Source organism: Helicoverpa armigera, chromosome 17 (assembly GCF_030705265.1).
Source record: "Helicoverpa armigera isolate CAAS_96S chromosome 17, ASM3070526v1, whole genome shotgun sequence".
In the NCBI taxonomy this organism is placed as follows: domain Eukaryota; kingdom Metazoa; phylum Arthropoda; class Insecta; order Lepidoptera; family Noctuidae; genus Helicoverpa; species Helicoverpa armigera.
The window spans coordinates 824,841-844,305 of record NC_087136.1 but is presented as its reverse complement, the minus strand read 5'-3'; the positions used below and the strand labels follow the sequence as shown (position 1 = coordinate 844,305).

The 19,465-nt window shown below is 34.0% G+C and overlaps 1 protein-coding gene across 2 annotated transcripts in view; it reads right to left on the bottom strand.

Annotated features, from left to right (window-relative positions):
- LOC110376904 (uncharacterized) overlaps positions 1 to 19,465 on the bottom strand; it is a 177,819-nt gene that overhangs the window by 118,764 nt on the left and 39,590 nt on the right. For both annotated transcript variants that reach the window (XM_021335546.3, XM_021335549.3), the window contains exon 2: positions 9,805 to 9,837. The gene's annotated coding sequence lies outside the window, so the exon portion shown is untranslated. The remainder of the gene's footprint in view (positions 1 to 9,804; positions 9,838 to 19,465) is intronic.

Genomic DNA, 19,465 nt, shown 5'->3' with positions numbered 1-19,465 from the left:
TTAATATTTTTTATTGAAACTTCAGGAAATAAATTATTTTACATTGACTCATGGCAAGCAAATTTTATATCATCAAAACTTAAGAGTCGGCACTTTTTCATACATAAACATTTTTTTTGATATATAGTTGGCTGCAGATTATTCTCCCAGTAATCATGAGCCAACAAAGTGTCAGATTGAGATAATGCTAAACGGAAGATTAATTTCGCGACGGCTAATCTATTTCTTCATACAACAATGATAACCCGAATTATCCAGTAGATCTTAGATTATCTAAATGTACTAGGTAAATACTTTATGTACGGTAGACCGCACGTCAGTGGTAACTGTCATGCACCTTAACTCAATAGTAATAAGAACGATTTTCCTATAAAACTGTTACCACTGACCTGAAGTTGACTGTACTAGTAAATACTAGTTAATCCATTTGTCAGTCACTTCCAGGATTATGAAAATATCTGACTGTTTCAAACGTTGCATCATTTTAAATAAAATATTTCAGTTATACGACTTTATAATACATTTTTTATAACTTATTCTAAAGCACATTAATAACGATCATAAAAGAAAATATAAAAGTCAAAAATTTGCAGCTTCCGAAATCCATTCCTAATTCGATTACTATTCTAGTTTTATTCATAATCAATGAGTATCATATCTCTGTAATTTGATATTAAACTTGTCATAATTATTTTAATAAATACATTCATATTCAAAAATGTAAAAAGAAAAAGTCTAAACTCGTTCAATCGGGTAGGCGCCATATTAAAACCGTGCCTTTCTATTGTAAAACTTTTATCTAGATACATATATTATTATTATATATGTATATTAATTACTTATTCAAGAATTTATATATCCGTGTAAATTATTTATTAAATTGCCTTTTAAACTATCGTTTGGAACTCTATTTGATAGTATCGGAATAATAGCATCATAATAATCTTAAGTGGCGGTATAATAGTATTATTTCGTAGAGATATAAACATAAAAATATTATTGCATTATGAGTCAGTGTTACAATGGCCAGTAAGTTTATGCGTTTTCAAACTGTCTTCAATGTTGAGATATACCTACACCACCTGCACTCAAAAATGTTACAAAAATACACTCTTAAGTGACTGATGTAAGTTTCGCGTGCAGACAAATGCATCCAACTATTGGCCTAGCCTTTTCCCAATTATGTTGGGGTCGGCTTCGTCTAAATGGATTGCAGCTAATGTTTTTAATACATAGGCAAGCGTCTGGCTATCTGACTTTTTTAAGCAATCACCATGTAGGTACGATGAGACTTGTCAGATGGATCAGACTTTCAGACGGATAGAGAAGAAGAATAATAAATTTCCATTAAAATCTGCCGATGTGCCTGATGGCTTACTACATATGTATTTACAGAAAAGGTTCTAGTGGGGACATACTTAATAGCTTTTGATTAATAGGGTGAGTAGATGTTAAAGTTTAACAACAGGACATTTAGATAGCAACATTTACTACCCAAGCCACGTCGGCTAAAAAACTTGTGAAGTATCATTTACTAGCTTTTTATCATAGACGAAATGCATGTCTAGTATCGAATTTTACGACAATTTTATGACTCAGATAAATTTGGCTAAAGCGGGCGTTTGTACAAATTGGAACTTTGATATTAAATGTCAATGAACTGACATACTTAAATAATTAATTACATATATTTTTAATTGCGTGTTAGTTTTGTAATAAAATGTTAATGAGGTCAATTGATCCAGTACATGGAAGAAGGAAAGGTAATGGAGATGCCATAAGGAAGGTAGGTCAGGCGCCTTCTTGTAGGTCAAACAACCTACATTAGGCGAGATTAGTTACTAGAGCCACTATTATAGTAATCTGTCCTAGAGCTAACGAGACATTCGGGTTTCCTGACACATTAATCCGATTCAAGTATTGGTCTTGATTGATTGGTGATTTTATTTTGAAAATAATGGGCGGGTTCCGTGGAAGGAGCAAGTAACGTTCCTCGTCCCCTGAGAACCCGTAATTTGGCGCACTATTTCCTTAGGAGATTTTACGTGATGATCATTTTGTTATCTCCGCTAGTAATTTTGTTATCTGTGGTCCAATACATGGGTATTTACAATCGCCTACATGGAGCACTTAACATTCGTACTAATGCTTCTTAATAATACTAACTGACAGTTAGAGGACATGATTGCAGTTATTATGTTCAATAATGTCAATTTATTATGATCAAAACTATAAACAATTACTAGAACTCTTGTCTAGAGTTTGTATTATTTATGAAGCGTGCTTGTAAATTAGTATTAATTGGGTCAATTTCTAGCGTTGGTGTTTGATCTTGTTTCATATCGTAACGTTTTATTCTTTAGATTCAATTCACATTCCTCATTCATCATTTTGATTGGATTATAATTCTCAATTATTTTACTTTCTTTTGGGTCATAATTCAATCCTGATTTATATTGCGTTCCCAAAAAATTGCGTACAATTACAACATCAGTCTCATAACTCCACGGACAGCTTCAGTAAATACTTCCTCATATTAAAATTTCAGTCAGAACAAATTGGACCAAAGAATGATGGTCGATAATAACTCGCCATTCAACTCGCTTCAAAAGAAAGCGAATGTTCAATTTTGACCATTCACAAGACTGCAGAATATACTGGAACCTCTTGGAAAGTTCATTCACCCCCAGCCCTCAGGGTATCTACAAACTGACTATTACTGCTCTTCAATTTATGATTACCAAAATCCTTCGCGACCACGACGTGTGAGACCGCCTTGCAAATACAGAAAAAAGGACTTTGCTTGGAGACACGATAAACAAGAATAAACCTTAAGGTGGAGTATCAAAATCCAATGTAGAATAAAAAGAAGCAGAATTCGGAATACCGAGTGATAAAGGATCCCAAAATGACGAATTTGAAGGCACAGGGCCAAAGGATAATGCATCTAATGATACTGGAATTAAAGAAGACATCAGCCATGGAGCACTGAATCGCCAAAAGTCCTGATATCTCAATCGGTATCGATTATTCTCGCGAATTTATGAGCATGTAACTACCAAGATCGGTGTTTGTTAAACTTTTAACTGCGTTCTTGTTTAGGATTTGTTCGTTTTGCGAAGGTAAATACATCTCCGCACGTCCGGGCTATCGATCAGTGTTGTTTTATTCCTTTTCAGATTTGAATGGGCCCCCATTATTTCAGTGCTTGCAATCTTTTTGTATATTTAGGGTTTGATTTTGACGTCTGATTTTGATGTATTATTATTTTCTTTTTCTTTTTTAAGTTCTTACAAAATCTGATATTATTATTAATATAGCACTGTACAGTAAGTACACTTCAATTCTACAGACATACATATCAAAAGCCTACGAAAGGATTTTCTGCAGGTGGTTATTCATGTAGATAAATAGAAGGTCTATTGAGCAGACGTAAACGGGGTAATATTATGACGTTTCCTGCATTCAAGCCGAAGTTCGTAACTTAGTAACATCGCAATAAGGTGTGTTAGACAATTTTATTACTCATTTGGCTCAAAGCTCACAATATTTATGTAACCAGTGGTAACATTTAGCATCTAATTAAATTCATCAAGTTCGTTATTAACGATGCAATAAATATAAACAAGTTCATTATTTATACTATCTTGTGTATCCGCCGCGCCTGCGCAATGAACATTGTTTAATGTTTTGCAATTAAAGTTTTGCTGGAATACCTCGTAATTGTTTTCGTCTAATCAGAATCATCGCCTAATAATCATTTATTTGGTGGAATTATTTAGCATTTTAGTGCTTAGAGCAGGAATCTGCCTTAGCCTCATCTAGTTGGATTAGAGCATGTTTGACATTCTGATATTAACGAAAACAAAATCGCTAGTCAAGATTTTTCTGTATAAGAATATTAATGAAAATCTTAACCTATTACATAAACCGTTACCGTTTTTTGTTCTAAAACACAATTTCACGTTAAAGTATTACCTGATTCCGCTGAGCAAATCCGTGGGAAGCAGATAGTCGGCCGACAATATTATCAGTAGGGAAACATTTAATGGTGACCCCTGCAGTCTTATAGCTGTTGGATACTTTAGTCTTCCGTTGGAAGATGTTAAATTAGTTTTCCCGCACTATGAACTCGATAAAACAGTTGAGAGTAAAATTGCGAAATTAGAACAGGTAGCTGATATTTTGATTGAGGTATGTAAACAAAGTCATTAGTTTGCCTTGATGTAACGAAGTAAACATGCCCAAATCTTATTTTGCTAAAGGATGATCATCATCATCATCATCTCAGCCATAGGACGTCCACTGCTGAACATAGATCTCCCCCTTAGGTCTCCACAGATACTTGTTGGAGGCAACCTGCATCCAGCGTTTCATTTAACATTTCAGCGATACTATCATTTAATCGCACCCATCCTAAAGGTAGTAGGATAGTTCAATCTAAGCATTAATAAATATAACCTGCCTCCTGCAATTAGCTTCGACACTTGATGATATGTTAGGTTCAAAGATCATGAGCTATTCATACACATATGGAAAGTCTTGGCAGAATTATTGGATAGATCAGACGTTAGCAAACTCATCCAATTCATACGTCTAGTTGAGAAATAGAAAACGGAAGGTTAAATAGAGATCGCATTAATACGTATACCTACAACACTGCTTGTAGGTTATGTTTATATCATTTCACGGATAGCTGACAGCCTTTTGTCATCATCATCTTTATTTCTTAACCTGTCTTATGCTCCACTATTTACATACTTAGATATCGTTTTTCGTGCAATGTGTTTCACTGTCATCCCTATCAGCTGTTACCTCATTGCTCATCTTTTTGTCGTCTTCTCCATTCAGTATTTCGGTCATATGATCATTAGCCATAAATCATTTATTAATGTAAACCACTGAGGCATCCGAATTTATAAAATAACTACATAACTGTTCAACAACAATAAAATAGTAAAAAAATTAAGTCAGAAACTTTACATACACATTACATTTGAATATACGCTTAGTTGTAGGTGTGTTACGACAAAAATGATTCTAATAAATATAACAACTAAATTGGAGTGAGTATAAATGGATTTGTATATAGCTGTGGACCATAATAATAGACTATTTGAAGGAAATATAAAAGACTTGTAATGGGTAATAGAATCTTATTCAGTATTTATTAGCTTCAACATAAACCTAAACTATATTATCTTGTAAAACAATGCGAAATCAATAAATTCCGATGTTTTCCATTTGTACAATATATAGCAAATGATATTTAAAATAATGCAAAGTGAAATGTTTGTATGTGCATATATTAACAGCGGCTTATCATTGAGATGACCCGATGTTATCTCAAATCTGATTGCGACCGGTCTTCTAGATTCATTAGTGTTTTCGTTATTATTATTTTTTTGAGGTCCAGTATCATCAGCAGCAGCAACACCTGAGACATCGGAGGAAGAGTAAGACCACAGCACGTATGTGACTCCAGGGGTAGGAGGTAGTAGCCACAAGCGCATCAGAGAATTACCTACTTTGAAGCAAACATCTGAACAGCTTGTCGTTGGTGACCATTTAAGTCCACCGATGCCAACAAAATTACATGAACACTATAATACGTATGTACATCTATACAAATATTTCGAAGTCGGTTACTACAAGCCTTACTGTGTAAACATACTAGTTAATCTTCCAGCCGTGGTTTACGACTTGTCTAGGTTTATTTACCTCAGAGACAACTGCATTACTATTAATTTCTTCTTAGTCATCAGCTTCAACTGTACTAGTACTAACATTTGCTAAAATTCTTTTCTCGCGTCTACCTCTACAGTCTAGTCAAGCGAAAATCATTAAGTAGGTTAAATATGTAGACACCCAATAAAATCATCTGTCTAGCCTAGTTGGGTTTGGTTTCTAGTCTCACATGTTACTAATTTTTTTGCTTCGCTAAAACATAATTTTCTTGGCAAGTCTCATAAATTGTCTTCAGTTTAACAAATAGCGCATTTATAATTTTGACAGTTTAGTGTGAAAAACTTTTAGCTTTGAAAATGAGCGTTCATTCATAACTCTCTTCTACACGACAATTTGCCATCACTTTCTAGAACAGTACTTCAATCTTTAAGACTCTCAACTTTAATTGGCTCAACTGGTCAAAAAGATATACGTTTAAGTTTATTGCCTAGACTAGCCTAGATAGAATCTCAGTCACTGGCACCCCACCCACTACATCTCGTATGGCGCCAAGCGTGGTCATTATGAATGAACGGACCAACTGATAAACTTTATTACATATTCAAATTTATTAAACAGGATCCACACGGCGGTATTTTCCTATACAATACAATAATTAACTTATTTATATGGACCTATTTATGTCATGACATTTCTGATAAGTATTATTTTTATATTAATTAATGGAGATTTAATGAATAAAACTCTGGTTTTGTAGGTCAATTTAGGGGCGGATGAGATAAATCTTTGATTGGAAATAGCACAGGTTTTCTAATCGTTATAAGTAAAACCATTGATGGTAATTTTATAGGCAAAACTACTGTGGTAGTAATAAATGTGATAGTCAAGGTTTGAATGCTGCTAGGAAGAGTCTTAACATTACAACTTTCAGTTAATCTAGTTACTTATAACTTTTTCTCATAAGTTCATCTTTTCGAAATGAATGTCAGAGATTCCAAATATTTTACGAGTACATATTTCAGTTTAAGTTACGACAGTATACGCCATTTTTTACAACCCTTCTAATAGGTAATAATCCGAGAAAAGAAAAGAATCTTAATGTTACAAACTCTAACAATAACAAGAGCTTTGGATCCAAAAATAAAGTCATTTAGAAGTTATCAATGTCTATCAAAGACCATCAGACGAAATTAGACGGAGACAAATGACGCTCTAACGATCCTTTGACACAATTCTTTCAACTCTTTATTTCTAGCCAATCAATGTTCAACCTTGTGTTCATGTCGTTAAGATCGTATAATTTAGCTGTATTTTAGAATGTCAATCTCTATTGAGATTTCCCAAAAATGTTCCTCGAAACACTTTATTGAAGTGTGGTTAATATAGGATTGAGAAGAGAATGCTTTTCGAATGTATTTGTATGGTGACCACGATATAAACAAATCTCTTGGGACTCTTGCTGCTTAAAATAGAATTTTATTCTTCAATGATTTCTCAAAGCACTTTATTTTATTTGTCTTTAACTGCAGAACAAGAATCATTCAGGCAAGCGTTATGGGAAATGTGTATAACTATTTCAAGTAATTAGTAATTAGTGGTTTACAATTATTATATAGAAAGGTCAAAAAAGGAAATATATTTTTATTTATATAGAAAGGTCTTCAAAAACTTCTGAAGATTAGACAAATTATCCATGACCTTTCGAGCAGGATACATTACCACACAGACATCACTTAAGACTGGACCTGCTATAGACCTGCAAAGTCATCATCTGCCAGCAGATGATGATGACCTGCAAAGTCAGAGTCAATAATTTTTGACTGTCTTTTGTGACCTTTTATATTATTTTATTAAATTTTATCTATTCGCTTAGTAACAACATTGTCACCCTGTTCCTCAGTCGACACCAGTAAATTAGCGACTGTGGGAGCATAACGAGGCAGACTCGAGCCAATTATCTCACCGGCCTGACTTTATTCACTACACATTAGTCAGTGATCGACTGCTCGAGAATGCGTGGTAGGAAGTCTTTAGTTTTAACTGCAATCACTAAACTATTAAAGGCTACAAGTTTATCTATTTCATTATGTTCTTCTTTGGTATTGTTTTCAGTTGTATTGTTTGCTTATGAGTCATAATTAGTTTTGTTGCTTGTTACCACTATGTTGATGTAAGTAATTTTTGTTAGGAGAATTATGATTCATTGTAAAAATTGGTTTCTGACACAGACATCACGTCTCAAACTATAGATAGAAAATATGTTTAAACTATAGTTGGCAAACAAGTTTTAACTGCAAACCAACAGTTTTGAAGATTAACAAGAAGGAAAATACCTACTAGATTCGTTTTTGAAATGTTAGTTAGAAAATCTGATTAGCACTTACAAATTGTATTTCACATTTATATAAAACCATAACATTTCAAAGAATAAGTACTTTGACATCAGTCTATGACGAATCATCACGCTAAAAAACAACGTCTGCCAATTCTGCCATCTTTCTCAATTCTAAAAAAATTAACAGATTTTTTCAAATAATATCTGCCATAACTTCTGCTATCACTCGTATATCACCAGAATTGCCCATGATCAAAGACACGCGTTTGTCATTGTGCTCGCCAGGGGACGCCTTAGGTGATTAACCGAAATAAATATCATATCAATGTAGTCTACAGAAGAAAATAGAACACTTAACTCGTCTGGCAGACGGCTCAAAAAATATACGAGGTAATTCTTACGAAAATGTTATCACGTCTGACTTAAGCGGTGTCAAATCCTTTCATGTAACATGATGTATTAATTATTTATGATGTAAAAAACAGAAAATAAAATAAATGTTAGGATCAAAACAGCTTTTATTGTTCAAAACATGTTTAATTTTTCTTTTAGGTGATCTTCACACTGCCCCGCATCACGCTGCATCTTGCGTGTCGACGCACCTACGCGCGTTCTTGCGGGAGTGCAGATCTGCATCATCGTGCGGGTTTTTCACGCACTCACGCGCGTAGGTGCGTTTTGTAAATTCACGCACAGCGAGTTCCATTTTCAAATATACACGTCACGCCCATTCAAAATCACGCGCGTCACTGCGGGATCAGTGTGCCATACCTTGCGTTTCGCCCCGCACCTACGCGCGGGGGTGCGTGTTTCTCCGCATGTATGTGCGTGATCCGCATGAACGCGCGTGGATGCATTTTCAGTGTGTTGGACTATGCGTGTTTTCCATACAAACGGAGATATTTCCATACAACGGAAAAAAACGCATCCACGCACCACGCTGCATCATGCGGGGCAGTGTGATAATCGCCTTAATTTATGAAGAGCAATTTTCCTGTTCTAACGATGTCTGTCTTGTCTCTCGTATTTTATTATTTAGAGACCTATAGTTTTAGATTTGGTGGTTATAGAACATAATTTGAATGCATTCATGTACTTAACAACCATGACCTTTATTTCTAACATTTGTGTATACATAAAAAAACTTATGTTATTGAGATTGATGAAGACTTGTCAGGGCACGGATTTGCCCCAGTAAAGTTGACTGATGCATTACATACAGAGTCGAGAGTAAAGGTTAGAAAAAAGGTCAAAGTTAATACATTTCAATCTCATGGTGATCTTTATGATGTTGAAGCTACCATGTTACAGATACTAAATGTCTCTTTTGCATTGCGACTTTAAGATCAATGAGCTTGTTTTTTAAATTTGATTTGAAATTTCAGCAATAGTAGGTAAATGATAAGTTATACCTACCCTTATGTTGAAAGTGTTATAGTGTTACATCATTTTATGGTTCTCCACCCTCCATCAGCATTTATTAATTACTAGCCATAAACTAATTATCAAACGCACTTGTATAGTGATAAACTCAAACTAGGAAAGAAAACCTTTCCAAAGGTTACAGAGGTTGTTAGGCAGACGATTAAATGTTGAATTTGAGACCTGGCACAAGCGAGATATACATTTGAATTGCTAAAAACGTTACAGGAATAACCAGAAAGAAAAGTCTGCGATGAAGAAGATTCTAGAACCGATGGCACATGTATCCAAGTAAATGAAGTTGAAAGTTAAATTGTTGAAATTTTTGCAAGCCTTGAAAGTAAACAACAAACACATACCTATCCTGTCCTTCATTTCAGCTTCGATTTAATCTGAAAAAGAAAAAAATATTAATGAGTACAGACAATCCAACAATTTGAATACTATAAATGTAATAATTTCTGGATATGGATGTTTGTATGTATTGCGCTCAGAAGAACATAAAAGCTACTAATAACGTGTAGGTATATTCAAATCGAAGGAAAACGTAAAATAGGTAGAAACTAAACAAATAGACAATATATTAATGTTCAAGCTAAAGTATGTACAGTTCGTTATCTTAAAGTGGCAGTTCTATCTGCTTTATGTAAGTAAGCGTGTAATAAGTCTTTAATATCCATGTATTGGGATACTCGCTTGCCGGCTCTTTGGCGCCTCTTAGGTCTACTAAACTTTATTATTTTATTGTCATGTAATTACCTCTACTTAGTTATTAGCTAAGTTATCTTCAAGGCTTGCATTAGTAGGGAAGGTCTCTTCGCATTAGGTATTTTATTTGATTCTGTTATATCAGACTTATTTCTCTTCTCTCTTAATCTTAATAAAATTATTTGAATCCTTCTGTTTGAAAATGAAAAGCTTGGTAAAATGAGTACGGTAATTAAATGTGGAAAGCCGGCATTATTAGAAATTAATTCTACCGTAAACTACCACGGAAACTTGCTTCACTAATAGATTTAATTATGTTTTCTCATTACTTGCTTATTACGTTTTTTATTGATGTAATTATTTACACCTTCCTCTGCGAGACTGCTAATACTAAGAATTAAAGCACAGGGCTGAAATGCGGCTTACTATTCCAAATAATATAAACTAAGGTGCAATTTTCTCAGCGGTAAACATAGTCAAATTCCTGAAGTTAATGGTGTCGTAAAATTCGTATTATCCGAACAATTTGCGACTCAGGCGCCATCAGACATACCCGACACGGACAAATCACGTCATAAACGTCGACACCCATGAACATGACGGTCAAAGTTCTAAGTATTACGCTAAAGGAACACTTAAGATCATGACTGATAATGATGGATCAGTCAACTGTCACATAACTTACAAAGGAGCCATCAATACGAATAAAGATATCGACAATGTTAAGAAAGACGATGACAATATTACAACACCAGGATGTGAAAATTACATCGAAAACACTTCAGATTTATAAAAAGCCCTTTGACTCACCGCGGCTAGTGACAACAAAAAAATCAACAATCGACTTTAATGGTCAATAAATAACAGGAGGCAACAATCAAATAAATCTATTAAAAATAAAAAATAAGGCATTCGGCACACGTTCGGACAAGCAAATAAAGCGTCGCGGCGGCTAGACGGGCGCGGTATTATCGCAATATGTATGCGACTGATCGCGTCGATAGTCGTGTCAATATTGGACCACCGCAAGTCGGCACGCTTCGCTCAATAACTCAGTTTGCAGATGATCTAAATACCGTTTCGCTGTGTTTAGTTTGTTAATGTGGGAAATTAGGAAGTCTTGAAAATATTTGTACTAGTCCTCTGTAACCTTTCACTTTTATGATTTGCGTGTATTTTTCTGCTTTCTACTTCTAGATTAAAAGTTTCGTTGTTGTACTGTCTATTACTATTCCTTTAGGATTCTCAGGCATACTTACATTATATTTGTCGCCATCTCCATCTAATAATACCAATATGAAATGTAATGTCCTTTGCAAAATATTTGATAGTTATTGCACACTAAACTATTCCTAACAACGGATTAAAGTCCACTAAATAAAGATGTAGAAGGATGCCAGTTGAAAGAAAATTATAGACATTGTATTAACCATAAAATAAATTATACTAACATCAAATACGTATAAACTGATAGTCTTGGATAACTTATGCTTTAATAAACGGGAATTTAATATTATCTTTGGTTAAACTAGTAACCATATATTTAAGTTGGTCGTCACCCAAGGTTTTGTACTAAAAGCTGTGCATGATCACTGGCATGTGCCTAATGCTGGTAGTTATTATATAGTCTAAAAGTCATCGTAGATATTCGAAATCTATAACATTTTGTAAGTTCTTCGAGAAAACAATTGAAACACATAAGTAGCCTAGACCAAACCCTTTACGCTAAAAGGCAAATATTCTAGAACGGACTAAAACAATGAAATAAATATAAACGATGTCTATGAACGTTCTGGCGATGCCAATAAACATAGGATATCGGTTAGGGACACGACTAACGCATTAGTCTAAGATGAAGCAATTATGTTAGATTGTTAAGATAAGCCAAACGAGCTTGTTAGATCCCCTTCAAATCGAAGGTCTTATGGAGCATACAAGAATTAAACGGAAGGTTCGTAGAAGTAAAAAGCACCGGATAATGCTGTTGTGTTAGGTTCTAGTCTTGCTGAAATATTAAATAAAAACCGAAGTCAACGTATGGTTTCTAAATCTGCAACCTCTAATCAATAATAAGTTCTAGCTCTTTAACTCAAATCGAATATTGAAAGATCTTCGTAACCAAAATCTCATGGAAATCCGGCTAAAATAACAATAGAGACTGCTAGAGCCTTCTCTGTACACGAAGAGGCTACTAGAGGGTACTAGCGCATAGTAAATAGCGACCCTCATAATATCCCTACACTTAACCATAGTTATGAAAATATCATCCCTTTTTAAATAAGCAACTTTGTCTCCAAAATATAAAGGTAAACACTCTAGAGAGAATACGCATTGGAAATAAACCACATTTCAAAACATTGGCGACAAAGTGTTTCGTCTGTCGTCTGAGCTATAGCCTATTGGGACACCTTCACGTTACACTGATTGCCTATTTATCAGCAGTACTTCATAAGAAACAGCATTGAATTACATCCGCGTATCATTTGTGTCATTGCGTGTCATAAAGATCATTCGATTATAACCATTTAGTCGGCGATGAGCGCTCGTTGCATGCAACGCCTCGCGGAGCTAGTGGCGCCAACTTTGTGAAATTACCAACTTAATTTCATCACCCATTCATCGCACACCAATAAAATTTGAATCTTATAACAACCACCATATCATTCAATTTTGTAAGTTCAATAGTTTGGTGAGTGCAAAGTTATGGTTGGTAAAATTTACGCGAGTTGACTCCGTGTTGGATCGGCACAAAGTGTTGGCTCATTTCAAAGCGACCAGTCATACAAATTGCACATTAAACTACGATTTAAACCGTGCCTTTCCTTTAACAATTCGTCATTCCGTCTCGTGTGCTTTACAACGGGATGGCGCGAATTGAACTCAGTTTTGCAAATTGTTTTCGTACGTGTATCGAGAGTTGATCAATCGATTTGAATCGATTCCTTATTGGTATCGATGCACGTCTTTGATGTGCTAGAGCTGCAACATTGATTTCTTATTCGATAAATTATAAAGTGAAAACTTTGTAGGTTTTCGATGCAGTTAAAGCGTGCGATGAATTTGTTGCTTGATGAATGATTGCACGTAGTCCATATCAATATGAAATGTAACATTACCGAAAAGATAATTAAGTTTTTGGAAACTTCTCACTCCCAGACTTATGAATACATAACTACTCACATACAAAAACTCGCGAAGGCTGTTGGTGATTTATAGCGAGAGCTCTCCGTGACAAGATGAGACATAACTTACTGCTTTAACGACTGCAGTCAGAAGATTGACAAGACTTTACGTCATTAGCAACCTTGCCTAGGTACTTAAGGTTTCTCTTTTTCTTCTTTCTTTTTCTATAGGTTCTAGAGTAACTGTTCTACAGTTTTCGTTACATATTTTTTTCTCTGCAGTTTTCCATTTGATTTGCAGTAGTGTTTTATTCGTCTGCTTACCTTTTGATTACTTCTCGTAGTGATCTTTGCACAACCAAAACTACTCAATGAGGAAAATGACAGATAAAAATGGATCTAACAAGTAGTTAGCACAGGTGACTGAGTACCTCCGAATGTGTCGTTCACCGTATTCTTACCATAATTTACAAAGCACTCAAGCAAGATTTTGTCTCGAACATGCTAATTCTACGACCTACTTCAAATCAGTACCGATATAATTCCGTTTTACTATCGATATTTTGGGATTATCCTTCTTGATACTTTAATACCAACTTACTTTTACACTCCAGCAAACACCGTTTAAAAACAATCGTTCTTATCTCCTGTGCGATAAGAATGAAATTCGCTGTCGAAAATATATTCGCAGCTGCAAATGGGTTTTGGTTTTTGATATACTGTCAACGGTGCGTGAAGTAAAGGTGTGTTTATATAAATATTTTATGACTCCCGTTGATCGATTTAGTATCGAGATTATTGAAGCCTCTATTTATATCTGTTTTGACAAACACTGAAATCGTATCTAAGCTATTTGGAAAAATAAAAATAATAAATGATTGAAATGGGAATAATGAAATAAAGCCACAATAGATGGCCAAAAAAACCTTCTTATTCTACAAAATATATATCTTTCAGTGCGAAAACAAATCTTTCCAAATAAGTTCTTTATATTGTATAATGTAATGTTCAAAAAACTAGGAAACCGTGAGACAACAAAATAGCATCAACTTTCTTAATATTATTTTAGCCTAACATTCGACAGTTCCTGTATACCAGTTTTCTTTGATCATGTCATAATACTTGGTCCTCAACTTAACGCATCCAACTTCACTCAGCAGCTTTTCGCAGATCATTCACCGGTGAGTGAATGATTCATTGAAAATAGATCGAAGACCGATGAAGGTTTTCGTTTTATGTTCAGATTTAGATGCTCAACTGTGGGTGGCGAGCGTATACTTAGTGCTTGGAGCTAAGTTAAAACTACAATGGTTAAGTAGGGAGTTTAGAGAAGCAAAATAAGTTATTTATACTGGGCATTTGATACTGATTTTTTGACATTTGAGATTTTAGAGCTAAGGGTAGAATTATAATTTTTAAGGGACAGTATTTTGAATTAAAATGTGGATTTGACTTAAATCTCATATTATAATCATTCGTGTCCTGATATTTATGTACATTTAAAGGGTATTTTAAGTTGTTGTCTCAGTTTTGATAATGTCTACATGCTATTCACAACGATCGTAAAAAACCGTTTAAAAAATAAGATCTAATAAATCTCGCGAAATGTTCTAAAAGTAGCAACATTAATCATACACTAAAACAACACAATAAACCAACTACTAAAAACTTTAAGTGTCTGACAATAAAAAAATAAATAATTCAATAACATCTTCATAAAACATAATAAACATTAAACGAAAATTGCATAAAAATGATTTATAAATCGCTCGGCGACTAAAAAGTATCTTTATTAACACTATTTATACACTTGTAGGAGTATCTATCATAAATTATGTTTAAAAAAACTATTAGAATACGTAAATCTTACAAGTGCTTTGTAATATTCCGAGGCATAAGGATCAAAAGAAATAATTCATATCGTTGTAAAGTCTAGTCTACACTGAGGAACTCCGGGATCCGGGATTAGGAGCCTTGAGGGCAACTCGTAAACCGGGATATAAGTTGGCCGTGTGTGAGGAATCTGATATTTGTTTATCCTTTTATTGCCGTTTGTGGCTATTAAAGGATCATTCGAATGGATGGGTATTTTAGTATCATCTGTGCGCGATTCGGTTGATCTTTGCAATATTTTTATAGCTCCAATGTTGGTTGTAGAAACAGATAAAGAAATATCAATAAAACTTTTTTTATTCTGGATTAATATTTTACTTCCATTGGTGTGCCTACTTCATAGTCGTTGATATTATCACTACTTACAGACTTTTTACTTTACAAGTTGACTTTATAAATGATTTTATCTGTTGCTCTACCTTAGCCCTTGGATTACCTTAGCCCTGGTTAATCAATGTTGTACACCTGGCCTTTTACCTCGTCCATTTCATTTGTTTGCATAAAATTATTTACAACACGACCCCTTTCGTTTCATGTTGGTTTTGCAATAGATATCCACTGAAATTTCATTCATGGAAGTGAAATGTATACGCGATGTGGCAAAAAAGATTTATTTTGTTTAGCTTACACATCATACTGAACTGATTTATAAGTTTGTATCTCAATTCCGATGAAAGATGTGTTCATGTTTCTTTTTGCGCAATGAAAATGGATTAGCATCGTAATTTTGAAAGAAATACTTCTAGGCGAATAATATTAGTTTTTTTAAAACCACGTTACTTGATGGCTGATTATTTATTGTTACAATGCACTTAGTTCTTTTTTTTGCTTTGTGATATTGCAAGAGATTTTTTCCAAGTTTCCATATACAGAATATCTCTTTTCAATTCACAGTTACGACCACCCGATATTCCTAAACAATGGACTCCAAGCAAGTGCTAATTTTTATACGATAGAAATTCAGAAATCCATTATGTAAGAAAAATGTTCATATTTACATGACAAACGCAACATTATCACTAGAACAAATACGTAGGCACCGAATCATGCCTTACTCGGGTTCGATTTGATTAAGAGATTTAACACAGTCAATACTCACTAGTAAATTTCATAACACTGACTTCATTGATAATGCAAACGATAATAAACTTTATGCCATTGAGATAAAAGCAAATGTAGATGAAGATGAAGAAGTAAGAGGCGAGGTGCGAATAGAAATGTTTCACAATGTTTAGGAAAAGGGAGTGATGGTGAGTGAGGAGCGATTAATTAGTAAGTTCTTTAAGCAGCAATTAAAACTGAAGGTGATTGGATGCCATCTGGTATTTGGGACCTGAGAACTGATGTTGAGACGTGATAAGTTAACTGTAAACGGGAAATTATTTTGGGTAGCTTACTGTTTAGTGTCACTAATTACTATTAATCTGTAGATAATGTAGATTTTTCGTCAACTTTGTGAAAAGTGATTTTTTTTTTAAATTTTTATCATAGATAGTAATTTAGTAAAGGAGTGTAATTAATACTAATAATAGGAATACCATAATGATGAAAGAATATTTAAAACTGACATACAATTGAATCGTAATTTCAAAAGTAAATTGGGGTCAAATCTTTCAGTCAGTCAGAGTAGATTAATGCTGGATAGCAAATCACAAATAACAAGAAAAAATACTTCCGATAGAGTAGTACTACATGAAAACAATATGTGATGATCTGTTAGCGAAGCCCAGCATTTAGTAAACACGTCTTTCAGTTAAGCCATTAAGGAGCGAGCGGAACTGACAAATACCAAACAAAGGTTGAACAAGATACTGCAGATGATTGAAATAGACATACGTTTCTCTTTATATAACCAGCTTTTAAAGGAGAATATAACAGTGATGATAACACTTTGATACACTTCAAAACCTTTGAGCCAGCCTATAAACCTAGATTCGAAGTTGCTTAGAATTTCCACCAAGTTCATGCTTTTGTAGGTGTAGGACAATAGGTGGTTATAGAATTTAAGATCAGCATGAATGGAGATAGAAGTGTCATAAAAGATAATATCGCATCTGCAGTTTCCAGAAACTTAAAAGATGATTTATTAGTTACCATTAAAATTAAAGGCTTTGCAAGAGGCAAACCTTTTGTCAGTTGGTAGAACTTCTGTAACAACGCCAATCTGAGTTGCTATTTGGCGAATTCTGATGAAAAACTAACAATACGGTTGTTTTGCAAGTTAGATTACATTAAATCCTTAAATTATAACTATCTTAACTTTACTACTTGCTTTTACATTCAAATTCCTATTTATGCCTTCATGTTGACCTTTCACACATCAAAATAGTGTTAAGTATTCAATTTGCATGTCTTTTCACAACCAGTCCAACAATATTTTCAAAAATTCTCAAAATCGTGAAACCATGATTTGTTACACTAATAGGATCAATGTCAATGACTCACCAACATCCAAATCTATTACGAAATCCGTAAGTATTTTATGGTCACCATCAAATATAAACAAACTGTACTTCAAGATCTTAATACTAAACATTTGCATTTCTTTAATCTCTACTTTGAATATTTGGGACAAAAATGTTACTTCTAAAGACAGATTTATTTTTATTTGTATCAATAAAATTAATTTTATTAATTTTGGTGCGTTTGATATTGCTAAAATCAAAGTTAATAGCTAGATTAAAAATGGTGAGAATTTTATAAGGCAGTCTGTCTTCATTTTCGTTCTTGACTTCTTATATCTCTATCTTCCTAGTTTGACTGTTTGAAATATCTCAGTATGAATTATGTTTATAGTAAACCAAAATCAGATTCTGTATATGGACTATAACCACAAGTTATTACAGTAGCCCTCTATTTTTAGTCAGAATTCCATGAATTTATTACCTATAATAAATATCTTGATCAAAACAATGTCCAATGCAATCCACGTACAGCATTTGCTTGATATTTATTTAATAACATGTGTTTGCTATTATGATCGCATCCGGCAGTGGCTGTCAATGATTTATTGATTTCGTAATCTGTTTATGTTTTGAATTCACACTGCAACAGGGAAACGAGCTTCCGTGCCTAACGATCTGTCAGTATGGAACGCGGCAACATGACTGGAGGATTATTCTTCAATGAGAACTATTGTTACAACTTTATCTGGGGCCATCTTCTTGGTATTGCAATTTTCTTTATGCATTTTATTGTTTGTAACTTCATCTATAACAAAATCAATCATTATCAGCTCATTAAAAGGTATAACATTCAAAGCTATGATTGATTCCTGAATATGTCCTGACTTATCTAGAGCTATGCTATTGTAATCTGAAGCTCAGACGAATAAAATTCCCATCGATAAATCTCAAGCTGCACACCAAGCTCCAGAATGACCCACAATCGTATCGCACAAACTTCCTCGGAATGACAGGCCGACACACTGTTTTCCATCGTACCCAAATCGGCACGGTAATAAATGATAGAAATAATTTATTACATCATTGGGATAAGATCTAGACACACGGCAGTGTGTCCGCCAAGTTCGAGCAAAAAAGCGACACACCGGCCGTGGGTTATATTACACGAACCATTTCGGGCCAAATTCGACCCCCCTGTAACTCAAAATCTATTTTATTTACGCATATCAAATTTCTAGTATCTGTTGAGACCCCGTCACTTATGTAAAATACAAAATTTCATTAATATACCTATTGTAGGTCTTTAGATATTGACGTCAGAAAATCGCTATTTTTACTATACACTCACTGACTGATTCACTGATTCACTGACTCACTCATCAAAAACCTAGACCACTTCCAATGGTCGTATTGACTTGAAATTTGGCATGGAGGTAGGTCTTTATGTCAAGGTAAAGGGAAAAATCTGAAAATGGCCAAGTGTGAGTCGGTTTCAAAATAATGAAGGTGTTTTATACCCGGTGTAAATTTATACCCCTAAGGAACTAAAACGAACTAAATGTATCTATATTTATATAATATATCTTCGAATCGTACAAAGGTTTGTATTTAGTCAAAGTAAAGTAAAAATCTGAAAACGGCCAAGTGTGAATCACTTTCGAAAATAACGAATGTGTAACTTTGATCCACGAACATAATATATGATAACATGTCATGTCAGTCAGTTGGTAAATCTAGTCCATTTAGTTAATCTAGTTCATTTCTTCGTAAGAAACATAGTGCATATTAAAAAATCTAAAAGATAGTATAAATGAGACATTTCTTGAACTAACTTCATCATAAGAAAAAAATAAAATAAACAACCTTACAAAATAAATGAAATCCCACCCAAA